Below are 14,152 nucleotides of genomic sequence, written 5' to 3' on the forward strand. Positions count from 1 at the left end.
TGTATGTAGAATATTAGAAGAAAATGAATGAAAGTTTCAGTAAACATACAAGACATTTAAATCACTCTACAGCTACAGTAAAAGAATAGCAAGAGAAGGGGAATAATTTATTTACAAAAAGTACAATGATGATTTTTTTTTTCTATGATTTCTAAGGATAGGTTTTTCTTATTAAAGTTTGGTGCATTTAATTAAAAACCTAGATGCTGAATTGAAGATGAGAGCTGGCTGATAGAATCACATCAAAATCATCTTTCCCAAGAAATAAGTTGTATGGTGTACTAGAAATGGAGTTGTTCTATATAGCAACTCAAAATTGGAAGGTCAGAAAAGAAAATGACCTATTGCAGAGAACAACAGTGACTTTCTGGAAGTTGGCAATGCTCTATGACTTATCTGTAAGAGGCGATCTTTAGTTTGTTGACAATAAGATACAGTTAGGAAAAAGTAACAGAAGTGATTAAGCAAACAGTGAGATAAAGCTGCAGATGCCATTGAGACTGGCAGATCTGTTGTGTATCCTAGAAAAGAAAATGTTACACTCTAAAATTAAAAAAAAAAAAAAAAACCCTCATAAATAAACAACAGAAATAACTAATACAGTTTGTTTTGTTTGGTTTTTTTTTTTAATATTGGTTGGTGATCCTTTTCCTCTGACACAGTCTTGTCAAATATTTAAAATCTGATATTATGAATATCTTTGGAAACTTCAGTCTTTCAGACTGCTCATTCTCTTGTGGATGGAGATGAGAAAATGTGTTTCTCTAAGCAAAATGCCTCCCACAAAAATGGGTTTGTTTCAAATGTTTTAAAATCTAGCAACTTGTTTTGAGTTTTATAGTTTTTTTCCTCAGTCTATTCACAACTTCCAGATAAGTATTCTAATCTATGATATTAACTATTACCTCAAAAGAACAAATTCAGGGTGTGTATATTTATTAAGAACAAGTAATGAAAGTCACTAAAACTAGCTTCCTTACATTTCAGAAAGTGGAAAAAAAATTCTTACAGGAGAAAAAAAAATATCTCACACAGGAGAATCCCTGAAACATATTAATAGACAAAGATATTGACAAAAAATTCTTTAAGGAAAATGTTAGGCCACAGCTGTTCGGTCTTGCAATTTGCATGTAGCAACACAAAACCAGTTAAAAACAAAGCTTCACAAACACTACATAGCTACCTCTTCAAGCAATTTATAAGTCTTTATTGCATTATTTTTTCTGTTTGACCAAGTATTCTAAAAGTTTTGATTTTTTTGATTTGATTTTGCAGAATGCAATAAGAATACTGTAAAAAGATGAGAAAACTGAAAAAAGACAGAATTTGCTAGAGCCTATGCTAAATAAAAATTATAAAAGGGCTTTTTCTTACGAAACAAACCTAATCAGTGTAGTTTATTAATACAACTAGATGAAGTACATCCTCCAGTTTCAGCTGTCAAATTACTCTTAGGCATTTTTTGTTTTATAAAATCAATTTGGGAGACTTTTCAAGCTATATAATCAATGTGTAAATAAAATGTAAAGAAACATAAAAAGAAAAATATTTTATCAGATTTTTTTCTATATGATCTATGTACAACAGTCTTTATTCAAAAAGAGAAGAGGAAAAACACACTGGATGATATATATTTTAATTGTATTTTTCCTTTCCAGAGTATTGCTATCATTAACATTATAATGGCAAGCCAGTAAATTGCTATTTTCATTTTGAGACAAGAGACTAATACTTATTATGGGATACAAGCATTTTAATGGGAAAAGATGATTTGATGTGAATGATAAACAGATCATTTAGTACTGCTAATGCTTCACATTATGTGCTCCATTAATTGAATGTCCTGTGCAGTTTACATTTAAGTATACACAATTATGTCAAGCTCATTTATTTAGCTATATGTGCTGGCATAGTATAGAGCTAATATTTTTCTAATCTAAAACCTGAATACCATTTACCATACTCTTTGCCTTTCAATTTATACTCAATTAGAATAATAACTGTATACAGGATTAATGCAAAAAAAAGAGAGCGGTTTTATGACATTTTATCAAGGAAATTCAAGAACAGTTCACTTAGAGTTTATTTCAAGAACTATTGAAGGTTACTGATGAACACAACATATGAGCCATTGATCTAACACACACACACAATCTCACCAGGAGGATTGCAGGAAATTAATTTACTGACTAGTTTGCAGTCATTTGGTTATGTAGCACATTTTCCTAAATACTGGTATTCTTTTTAGGAAAACTATTGTAGCTTCCTTTTGAAGCAGTAATTTAAAGTAGTATTAATGGATCATTCAGAATTTAAGGTATGTTTCTTTCATGGACCATTTTGCAGACTTGATCTTGAAACTTGAGTTTCTTGATTACATATATATCTTTGCTATAAAAAATTTAATTTATTTTCAAGCTGTGAAACCTGATATAGGGACGAAGAATTTGAGTTTTTAAGAAAACTGCAGCTGACACTTAATTCTGTACTTACAAGTAGTGGGCATTACAAATATTAGAATTTTATGCACAGGATTCTATATCTAAGATTCTCCATAATTCAGAAATACAGACTCTTAAAAGTACTCAAAGAATGGGAAAATATTTCTACTATGTGCAAGTGATTATGATGGAAAACCAACAAGAACTTCTGATCTTTCCATTTTTAGGAAAGAGCTCAGATGACAAGTTTTTCTTTACATTATCTTTAGGAGGTTTGGAGGTCCAGTGACTTCACCTACTGTTCTTACAGTCCCAGCTATCAGCATCATTATGCTGATGTAGAAATCAGAAAGGCATTTTGTGGCGGTGCAAGTTTTGTTTTTATGTTTTGTATGAACTTTTATAATGGAGTGTTCCTATGTACTCTCCAGTTTTCTCTAATGGTTTCTCCCCCACCTGTTGTTATATAACCAGACGTTACTTGTCAATCATTCCTTCCCTCACCTGTCTCTGTCAATCCTCTCTCTCCCCTCTTGGGTGCCCTGTCTGTCACTCTGGGGCCCTTCCCCGAGTTCTGGAAAGTTCCAGGGAGGGTGTCAAGTGATAGGCTGGGGCCTGAGAGACCCCCCCCCTCCCACATCTTGTGATTTGTCCCCAGTTATGAAGTTGACTCCCCCGTTACGCCCCTCTGACACCCCCATTGGCTGATCTGTTGTTGCCACCCCTTGGTCCTCCCCCAGTTATAAGCTTGGGTCCCAGCCCTGATCGGGGCTCTCCTGAGCGGGTGTGGAAAGGTGCGGAGCTCCTTGCTGGACTCCTCCTCAATAAAGCAACAATTATATCCCCTCAAGAGAGTCAACTCTTTTCTGCTTGCTGTCGTCGTCCAGCGTGTTATCAAGTCCGTTTGCCAGCTGGGGAAACAAGGCCCCACAGGGAGGAGGCTGCTGCTTGGTCCTGCAGCCCCGACCTTAAACGCATCAGCCGCAGTGGAACAACTGAGCTAGCCTGCGGTCTGCCCCTCACAGGCGTTCCTGGGACACTGCGACAGCATTTTAAATTCTGAAAAGAATCTGGTGAACCATGAAGGTTTTTTACTATCTGTTGAGACTGAATATCACTAGTTAATGATTTTTAATTTCTTTAAAATAATAATTTAAAAAACCTATCTAGTTGCCAAAAATCTGATAGAGTTTATGGATATGGAGAACAGTTAAATGTGAAATAAAAGGACCCATTTATTTCCCTGTGTTTGTGGGTAGGAATAGGAACAGGGAATAAGAAGGAGACAAACATTTTCATTCGGAACATCCGAAAATCACGTTAAAGTTGCCTTCACCTAAACTGCAGCAATTTTTTATTTGGTCTCAAATTCAAATAATATATTCAAACGTACAAACAGGGTCACTATTTCTGAAACATCTACTCAGAATCAAAAAGTATTTCCTCTATGATCTTTTGAAACATGCAATACAGTGTATTTTCTTATTGACATTGTGAAGACTCTGTATTCATTCATGCAATAGCTATATATTTACTTCTGATTTTGTTCGCTCACTGTTTGATTTCTCCTTGTTTTTCATTATCATAGTAAAAAAACCCCTTAAAACATTCATACAGGCTTGAAATTAAGCCAGAGAAGAATATCATCCAAATGAAGACATTACATGTTAAATTTTTATGAATTAATGTTGTAGTTAATTAACGGAGACAGATCTCAACCCAGTAATACTGCAGGTAATTATTCACTGACCATGCCAGAGGAGGAGTAAGGCATTTTTCTGACTGAAAATGGATGTTCTTCTGCTATATTAGTCTTCTCTACCATGAGTGGTTTTCCCCACAAATATTGTACTTTTTTTTTAATCCTCCATCTGTTTCTGCCTCATAATGTAAGAGACAGTACCAAGATTATACAAATTTAAGTAGTTTCTATTATATTATCTAGGATTGTTTCTTTCTTCTAAAGATGAGATCAAACATTTCAAGTGCTTGGCATCTAATTCTGAGTTAAACAATTTCCTGAATATGAAGAGTTATCAACATTTTCTGAAAGAGCACTCGATGCCTTTGTAATAACCTGACAGTTTATATATTTGAGATTAATCTCAAGTAAGTTATATCTAACTATATAATCAGAAATAAATGTTATAGAAATTATTTGTCTTTCTGGTATGCTCTAACAAGTCTTTAAAATGAATCAATGTAATTCAGTATCCAGCACAAAAAAACAAAACAAAACAAAACAAAAATAAAACCAACCAACCAACCAACCAAAAACCCCAAAACACAAACTCATTTTGATATTTTATATCATTAGGTACAACAAATTCCTTTCAATTTGCTTGTCATTTGTCTTTATTAATATTCATTGCTTTTGAAATACCTGGAAAACACTGGAAAAACATCTTTATTCAAAATCACTTTTAATTGAGTAAATCCGTGAGTGCTTTGCAAATGCAGAGAACATGTATTAATGTAGCTTTGGTATACCATAGCCCTAAGGATCTTTCAGGTTTTTCAGTTAACTGTCAGTAAAAGTAATTTCATTTCAAAGAAATGATGCTGCAACATGGAAATTCAAAGATTTAAGTAAGTTGAAAGAGATAATATAAACAATATAAAATTATATATTATTTAAGCAAAGAAAGACATGCTGCTTAACAAAATAAGGTACTTTTGAAATTTAAAAGGTAAGTTCAAATAGCATGAGTTATTAATGAAGAATAGTGTCACACTATTGCTTCCAATATTTACTTATTTTTGAAAGTATCTTCACCACATAGGTGAAATTTGGAATGCTGGTTTTTCTATTTAAAACTCAAAGTGTAGGTAAGTGAATAAAGACCACTTTTCCTCCTTGTCTGTGTGATTTTGTGTGGTGGATTCATGTAAATATTTTTACAACTGACATACCTCACCTTTCTCCTTTTTCCTCTCAGCCCTTTTCAACTGCTTGGCTGGCATAAAACCTGTCACAAAACCTGTCTACATTATGTTCTAAGAATGGATCATATAATTGTTTTCTTTGCATATTTTCTTTCACCATAGCTAGTCTGCAGAACGAGTAATTGTATTAATTTTCTTTTTAAATACACTGGCCAGTATTTTCTGACAAGCAAGTTCCTATTCATTTAGTACTTTGGCTTTTCTTTTAAACTGGTCTGTCTTGGTGACTTGCAAGACTATCACAGAGCAGTAAATTCATCAGCATCCTTTAAACTTTTTGTTTAAATTCAGATTTTCAATTTTGGATAGTATTGACCTCTACTTTTCTTCCCAGGAGAGTACACCTTGCAAACATGTCCTTATCTGTGGAGATTTCAGAAACAAAGTTCAGAAAAAAAGGGGCACAGTGACAGCTTTCAGAATGCCTGTTTTTCAGCCCCATGCGTCTCCAATTCCTTCTGCAATTGATTATACTAACTCACCTCAATCATTTATTATTTCAGTAATACCCAAAAAATACCATTTAATAACTTAAAATCAATAAGCCATACATTCCTAACACCCAGAAAACTTTGTTGGTTATCAGAGCATGAAGTTATTTTATGCAGTTTTCGGTTGAAGACTTGAAATATGGTGATAGCAGTGTAACCATAAAGAGCTAAAGAAAGTACCATAGTGAAACACTGTTTGTTTGTGAAGACTAAACCCCAAAGTACAATCATGGGATTTGTTCAGAATCAATTATTCAAATTACTGTCATTGAAGTGATATGTCATTTTGTGTTAAGGGAGGGCAAAATATCATCACAGTTAGGCCTTGCCCTATTTTAAATGCAACTCAGGTTCTAGTTTTGCACTAAAAAGCTCACCCCCTGAAATGGGACAGGTGGTAGAATGTCTTTTTCTTTTCCCAAGAGCATTTGCATGGTGAATTACTGATCGCTTTTCAAATTGAAGTAGAAAATTAGTGAATGTAGGTGCCTGTGAAACTTAATGACCTCTGGTGTTTAGTGCTTGCTGAATAGGAGTTTTAAAGGTTTACATTTTGAATATTTTGCTTAAAGAGAACTGTCTTCCTAAACACCTTTTTGTGTACAGCTCCATTGCTTCCTGAAAATGAATGCAATTCCCAGAGCTGGAGAAAATACATTAGCAATTTTTAGACTCTCTTGTACTACAGAGATGGAGACTAACATAGATAATTACAGTTTATGTGAGGATTACACCATTAATCAGCCCCTGTCCTTTTCCTCTTCCATTGATAGAACATTTTATTTCCAGGGAAAATAAAAATAGAGTCCATTGGCCATAGACAATGACAATTTTTTGTTGGTTTGGTTTGTTGGGTGGGGTTTTTTAAAAGTAATGTGTTTCCTGAACTACCACAAATTCCACAAGCTGCCATATATTTAGATTTTCTTGTATGTCTCCTGCTCTTCTTCTCAGAAATTTAGGTCAAATAAATATTGATATCTTCTTATAAAGACACCCAGGTTACCTGGCCTAGAGCACAGGTTGCTTGGAACAACCTGAAACCAGAGCACATCCACAATACTGCTGTACATATCTTCTTTGTGTCAAGGAATTTGATATAAATTCTGCATGAACAATTGTTCTAAGCATGAAATTATGTCCAAATCTTTTAGGAAACATTGAGAAATTTCACCAGGAAAAAAAATCTGAAAAAACCCAAAACCCAACCAACCAACACTCCCCAAAGCAATAAACAAACCCCAAACCCAAAACAAATAAAACCGCAACAAACCACAAAAACAAACCCCAAAAAAACCCCACCCCCCCAAAAAGAACAAAAAAACACAACCAAAAAACCCCAAACAAACAAACAAAAAAACACCTGTAAAATTTGGAAATGGTTAGGTATTAATGTCATTTTTGCTCAGCAAAGCATTTTAAAATATAGAGAAATGTGCACAGGAGAATTAACATAATTGCATAATTTTATCATCATACATAACAATATGGATAGTATTCTTATTCTTTTTATAGGTTAGTTCTTTATCAATTTTAGTATCAAATAAATTGTGTTCTATAATTGATGAATATACTTTTCTTTCTATTTTATCTCAACTGTTCAGAATAAGCTAGTGCATACATTTTTCTCCTCTGTTGTTTTGTATAGTGACTTAGCTTTAGTATTCTTTGCAAGTTCCATGAATGGGAATGGGACAAATTTTATGGCGATTTGGTTTAATATTTTGAAAATTATGAGGCTTTATTCAAGTCACACAGTTTCTATGAAAGTACAAGAAAAAATACCTGAATATGATTTGTTTCTCTCTCTGTGATGACATCTACAAGACAATATAAGGATATTTCAAAGGTGGGAAATCTATCCAGAATTTTCAGAAGTCAGATAAAAGGAGAAAAGCTTTAATGTTTCAATATGATTGAATTATTACATAGGTATTTTATAGTCACTTCTTTAAGAGTGTACCTTAACTGTTAAAAAAATAGAAATGTTTGGATTTTAATTACATAATGTTACAGAGAAAATTCAGTCTTGGAAACACAAGTTTTGCAAACCAGAAAAAATGAAATAATGAAGAAATAAAACTAAAACACTCCATGCCACTGTATCACTGTACTGCTTTGTTTATTGCAGATCAATAGAAATCAAAACAACACAGAATACCAATGGCTTTTACTTTTCTTCTTTCTTTATTTTAGATACTTTTTAGCATAAGCAGTATTGTCATCCATATAGGTTATTCTCAATGCATGACAAATTATGTCTAATTAGTATATATCATTTCCCCAATAAACGAGACGTTAGCAATTCTTTTAATAGCCTTTTTTGCCAGTTTTAAATATGGTAACATGTACACTGATTTTAATCTAGAATTAAAATAAATGTCCTATAAATTCCTTAGACAAAATATAGGAATAACCTGTCTGCAGAATGACGAAGCTTAACAAAATATTTAAAGTTTCAGATCAGAATTTTTTCCAGATTCAACTGGCATTACTGCATATATGCCCCCATCAGCTGAAATGATATATTTACACTCATATATAAATATCATATGTATGCCTCTGAATATTTATCATACAGATCCAGACCTACATGACCATGTATATCTGCCATAGTTTATTTCTTTAAATTGTGCTATAACTGAAATTAAAGAGAAATAGTTCACTTAGCAAGATTTTTTTCTCCCAAATTTTCCATTTGATTCTTCAATATTGCATTAAAAATGGGTAGGCTTTCTCAATATCTTTTTCACAAATATTTCTCAGGTAGCCAAAGTTAACTTAAAATTAGTTGCTTGGTTATCTTCAGTCAAGTGTGTGGTTCTGATTACCTCTAATTGTGTAGTTCCTGTTGTTACTGCTGTTTGTGGGGGGTTTTTTGTTGTTGTTTTGGTTGGGTTTTTTATTTGTTTTGTTTTTTATTTTTGTTTCCTCCCTCTGGATTTGTTATTGACACTCAGCTGAAAATCCAGGATGCAGTGGTCATTTATCTAAATACAGTTCCAGAAAGTTATTTAACAAGGTTCTACATGCTTAACTTTAGTTACAAGTGAGAGAAAATAAATCAATTTTTAGTAAAATACTTTTGGTCTTTATTCAACACCCCTCAACTAAGTGAAGTGCTTCAATTAGGGGAACAGCTAGATTAGTTACAGTGAAGAACCTATTACTGATCATCTCCATTGCCTCCATTTTTATAATCTTAGATATTGAATATTTGTAGTCTTTGTCAAGAGATGCTGGGAGAAATCCTACTGTGCATGCTCTTCTTTCCTGATGTGAAGGCTGAGCACCAGAGTTGTACTTCCTAGCAAAGAGAGATCTCTGCACAGTAAGTCTGGGAGGCATCATTAGATCCAATAATACCCCACTTGTGGGCTGCTTGCAAACAGAAAAAATTATTCTCAAGTATTTACACTTTAGGAATAGCCAAGTCAGAGATTTCCCTGTGTTTAGGGCACTACTTTGTAAGACATCCCTGGTAAAACTCAGCTACATCTGTCGGTATTCTGAGCAAAAAGGATACAAGTTTGTTCTTAGTCGAAGAGTAGTAGTAGTACTATATCAAACACAGACTATAATCCTCTGAAATATCATCACTGAGAGAATTATTCTGGTTTGCATCAGGCTTAGCTGTCCTCACAGGTTTGGTTGTCTCAGAACACATGCTGAGAAAACCTGTGTCTGATAGCAATGTAAAATGTAAACTAAAAATGACCACATTCTGAAATTTTTTGATTGTGAGGCCATAGGACATGATAAATGGTAAGATATAAGGTTCTTCATCAGCGGTCAACATGGGATTATTAAGTAATGCTGCTTTTCTGTTAAGGTTAAATTTAATATAGATGTGTTGCGAAAATACCTTACTGCTCTTTTACTGCTGATAAGATTTTTTTCTCAGTGTATGCTGAACACGCCAAATAATCATGAGCTGTATTGTTTTATATACTTATTTCTAATGAGTAAGCCTATAGTTAGAATTAATAGAATTTCTTTCATGAAGTTCAGAGCTTAGCATTAGGGTGCCTAGGCACTTATAGAACAGCAATCGCATTCCACAAGTAATGAGAACACCTCTTAATTCAGCTGAAGTCAAAGCCACAAGTGAGTAATAAATGTATTTGTTCTCCAGTTAAATCGATTCCATGCAGTGCTGCAAGTGCTTATTATGCATTCTGTTTATTCCACAAGGAGGAAAATAATAGTTCTTTTCCTATTCTGCTAAAATACCACAGTACAAGGCATCTTATTTGGTTTCATTTTAACTATACCAATTTCACTTCTAATCAGCTTCTGTGTAAAGTTTACAGTGATCTCAAAGCTGCTGTTGGATTATTGATTTCTATTAGGAGAAATGAAAGGAGCATTAGTTTGCATGTCATGAACGCTGTTCTGTTTCATAGAACAGCTGGGTGGGGGGGGGGGTGTGTGTTTTGTTTTCCAAAAGGGATCAGAATATTCGTTTCTTACAAGCATACATATTACTTACTTTGTGATGAATTGAGACAAGGTTCAGGATCTTACTTTTTTTTTTCTCCTCAGTGCAGTTCTCAGCTGATAATGTCCAAAGGTAGCATATGCTTCTACCAGAAAGGATATAATAGGCTTTACAATTGCTTTGAGAGTCTATATTGCAGTTCCCTTAGATACTAGAATAGCTTATCTAAAAAAACCCCACATTTGTATGCTGCTTCCTCAGAAGCAGATGAGAGAAGTAGAAGTGATGATTTACTGTGCTGTAAAATCCTGATTCACAGAAACCTTATGGGCATATTTTGCAAATGGACTATTGGTTGCAAAGATGCATATGCTGGTTATAATGCAAATGTAACAAAAGCAAGCAGTGTAGTAGTACTTATTCCTCCTTTTCTTCACATTCTACAAATCCTTAGCAACTAATTAATGACTTGAATGAATGTTGTGAGAGGAAAGAAATGAAAAAAAGAGAAACTATAAATTTTCATTTTAAAATAAAGAACCTCAAGTGGCTCTGAATAGGCTTAGGGTTATGAAAATCTTTGACAGAAGCACAGCAAAATATTGGAACACAAGAATTGGATTGTAGATTCTAAAACAAACTATATTTTAAAAAACTAGAGAAGACCACTCTACCTAGACATCCTACCCATCATTATTTCCTATCTAAAACATCTTGAAAAATTATAAACAAATTTCTAATGTTGCAAAATAGTTTTGAAATTGAAATAATCGCTTTCAATATTTTTCAACCTGCTTTCTACCAAAGGATTCTTTACCACCTACCATGTCTGTCATACCAGATGCTTGGCTGGAGCGTTCAGAGTATTTGACCACCAATATAAAAAAATATATTTCTGGAAAAAAATCTGTCAAGCTTATGAGAAAGATTGAATTACCCCCATAGCAAATTGTCCTCCAGACACATTGACATTTCCTTTGCCAGAATTTTAATTCACCCACTGAGAGGGAAGCTGCTTCTTTTCAACTTCGACTTCAGATATTACATAATATTTCATATCTTTCTCCTATTATTTACAACTGTTTCAGAAACTGCACATGTTATTTTACACAGCACAATTAAATGACTGACTCTTTATGCCCTCATATATAGTAAGCAGAAGTTATCTGAGTACCTTTAATGACAGAAAAGTAAAATAGCCTGTCATAGACAGGCAAAGTAAAGGGAGGAAACAGAATCTTTGAGAGGATAAATACAACACCTTATATAGTGATTAATAGATTTAGTAGATTTACATACAATTTCTGAAAGAAAGATCTAGAATATAAAGTTATGTTTTACTATGAATGCGAATATTCTTGCAGAACACTGCAGGGCAGAGTAGGAAAAAAAATTAGTTCTTTGCTCTCCTGCTTTTCAGAAAATAAAAGAAATTATGCATCCAGATTTACAAGAAGATGTGACTCTTGACACTGCTTGAATGAATCCATTAACATAGTTAACAGTAGGCTTTTATATAACTTATTATTCCACTAGAATTTATGATCAGCAATATCCTTAATATAGTTATGCTTTGCTGTTTGTTACCTTATATGAACCCTAAATCATTCTTGGGAAATTCTTCATTCACTAAACATACTTTTCATTGAAGTTCTATACAGTATAGAACTCCAATGTAGATAATTTTTTTATTATTATTTTTAATAATATAAAATAAAAAGGTAAGTTATTCACCTACTTCTAAGTTTTTCAACCCTTTTGTATGTATTAGCATGGGTACCTTTGCATAGTTATACTCTCAGCTGTTATAAAGCTGTGTGACTTAATGGAATATATTTGAAATCAGGACGATTTACAATGACCAAGATTTGGTCCAGGAGAGGTAATAAAACAAAAGTAAGATGCAATTCACATTGATGACTACTGGAATATAATAATTCTCAAGCACTTACTCGCCTTTTAACCTCACTCTTTTCCAGAATCTTATGCGTTGCAATAGTTCTACTATTTAATGTGGCTTATTATGATAAAAAATTAAGTAACACCAAAACAATTTTGGCAATTCAATTAGACTAGTTTAAGTTCTAGAGAAGCTGAGGAAGAAAGAAGAAACAATGAGTGTTAAACATGAAGATCAAAAGTTAAAAAGGAGAAAACAAAAAACCCCACAGAAATTAAAAAAAAGGTTTATACAACTTTGATATGGATGTCAACATTTCTATTAGTTTTCTGCTTAATTTCCCAGCAGATATTCTCAGTGTCTTTCTATTTGCAATCTGTAAGGGAGAAGATTGGTTCAGTCTACTTTTGCTGATTCTCTTCTTGTCTTTCAAGATTCCTTTGCCTCCTTTTTTCAGCAATTTTCATGTCTTTCTTTACTTTTTAATTTAATGTCTTTGAATAAAAGGAATATTCAGGATTTCATTTGTACAGATCATTATTTTGTGCATAAAACAATGAGAAAACAAACTCAAAGATTCACTGGAAGTACAAATAAATATAGGAGGAAAAGGAAGCAAGTGATGAAGAAAAAGGGAGGTAAAGTGAGAGATTACATGTAAATGTGCCTGTAATTTAATATCTAAAATATTTACTTGGATAACATGAGGAAAGTTGTATTAAAGATCCTGCTTATTTTAGTACAAAGTAGTTAAATATTGATTGGAATAAAAACAGTATTTTCCTGCTATAACTTGTCTTGCCATACTTGCATTTTCCTCATTCAGCAGAGAGCATGAACGACAGGAAAAATCAGCACTGCACCATTATTATTACTATTATTATTGTTGCCCTCTTGTTAGAGGGTAGAAACGAGCTGAGACAGAGACTTCTTGTTTATCACAGCGTGAAAAGGGTCCTGGTTTATGCCTCTTTACAGCTCAGCTATACTGACTCCAACCATTCACTGACTCCAGCTGCAGCAAGCTCCTACTGTAGATTTCCCTTGCAGCCTCTAACTGCTGGTTATTTCCTGCTAAACTATGGCTGCATGTATCAGTTTGCAGACTCTGCAGGCTTTTACCCAGCTAGACTATGGCTGCAGGTTCCAGCAACAGGCTCTAACAGCAGACCCAGACTGACCTCGTAGCAGCGATTCTCTCGCTCCAGAATCCTATTTCTTCATGATCCTCTCTTCCTCAAGGTTCCTCCTCCTTCATTAGTCCCTTTACTAGTTAAGCCACACCCTTTTATCAGACTTATCTTTATTGGATATAGCTGTGACTCATCAGGGGTGAGGCTGTATTAGTTAATTAACATAGCTGTTACTTATTGGTGACAAGGTCCCTGATATTCCCTTCTCTTACTACTACTATTACTACTACTATTATTATTATTATTATATTAGTCTGACTTGTATCTACTAAATTCAATAGTGCCCTTCAGAATCTCTATCACTTCATAGATATGTGTGAAGTAGTTGCTGTATTCTTTCTCCTTGGGGAGTAAGAGATAATTTCTCATTCCTACTGGTTAAGCAAAATAAGTTAAATACCATGAAGGGTATCATGAGAAAAATTCATTCTCAGCTTTACACTTATATCTTCATAAATCTTGTCTCCTTGTTAAAACCTCCTCTCTGGGAGGTTTTAAGAGCATTTCTCCACTAGTCCACCTAATTTAAATGAGAAATGTTTGAACAAATCTCTTCTGTTAAACTATACGCTGAAAACTGTGGTACATGATCAAATCAGTAAAGAATTCAGGTCACCATTTGAAGAGTCAGCAGTTAGTGCAGTGCTTGAAAGCCTTCTTTTTCATTTTAAACAAGAAATAACCCTGTAAGCTATTTGGCAGCCAATGATATTTTAATTATGACCACTGCAACTAAACCA

The 14,152-nt window shown here is 33.6% G+C and overlaps 1 long non-coding RNA gene across 1 annotated transcript; it reads right to left on the minus strand.

Moving 5' to 3' along the window:
* Positions 1–8,342: 8,342 nt before the first annotated feature.
* LOC120753244 (uncharacterized) lies at positions 8,343–13,468 on the minus strand. The gene is made up of 3 exons (XR_005701030.2): positions 13,401–13,468; positions 10,371–10,464; positions 8,343–10,223 (listed from the first exon to the last, which is right to left on the minus strand). It is a non-coding gene; the product is annotated as an uncharacterized LOC120753244 (long non-coding RNA).
* Between the last annotated feature and the right edge of the window lie 684 nt (positions 13,469–14,152).

The sequence above is a fragment of the Hirundo rustica genome, chromosome 5, assembly GCF_015227805.2.
Source record: "Hirundo rustica isolate bHirRus1 chromosome 5, bHirRus1.pri.v3, whole genome shotgun sequence".
Classification (NCBI taxonomy): Eukaryota; Metazoa; Chordata; class Aves; order Passeriformes; family Hirundinidae; genus Hirundo; species Hirundo rustica.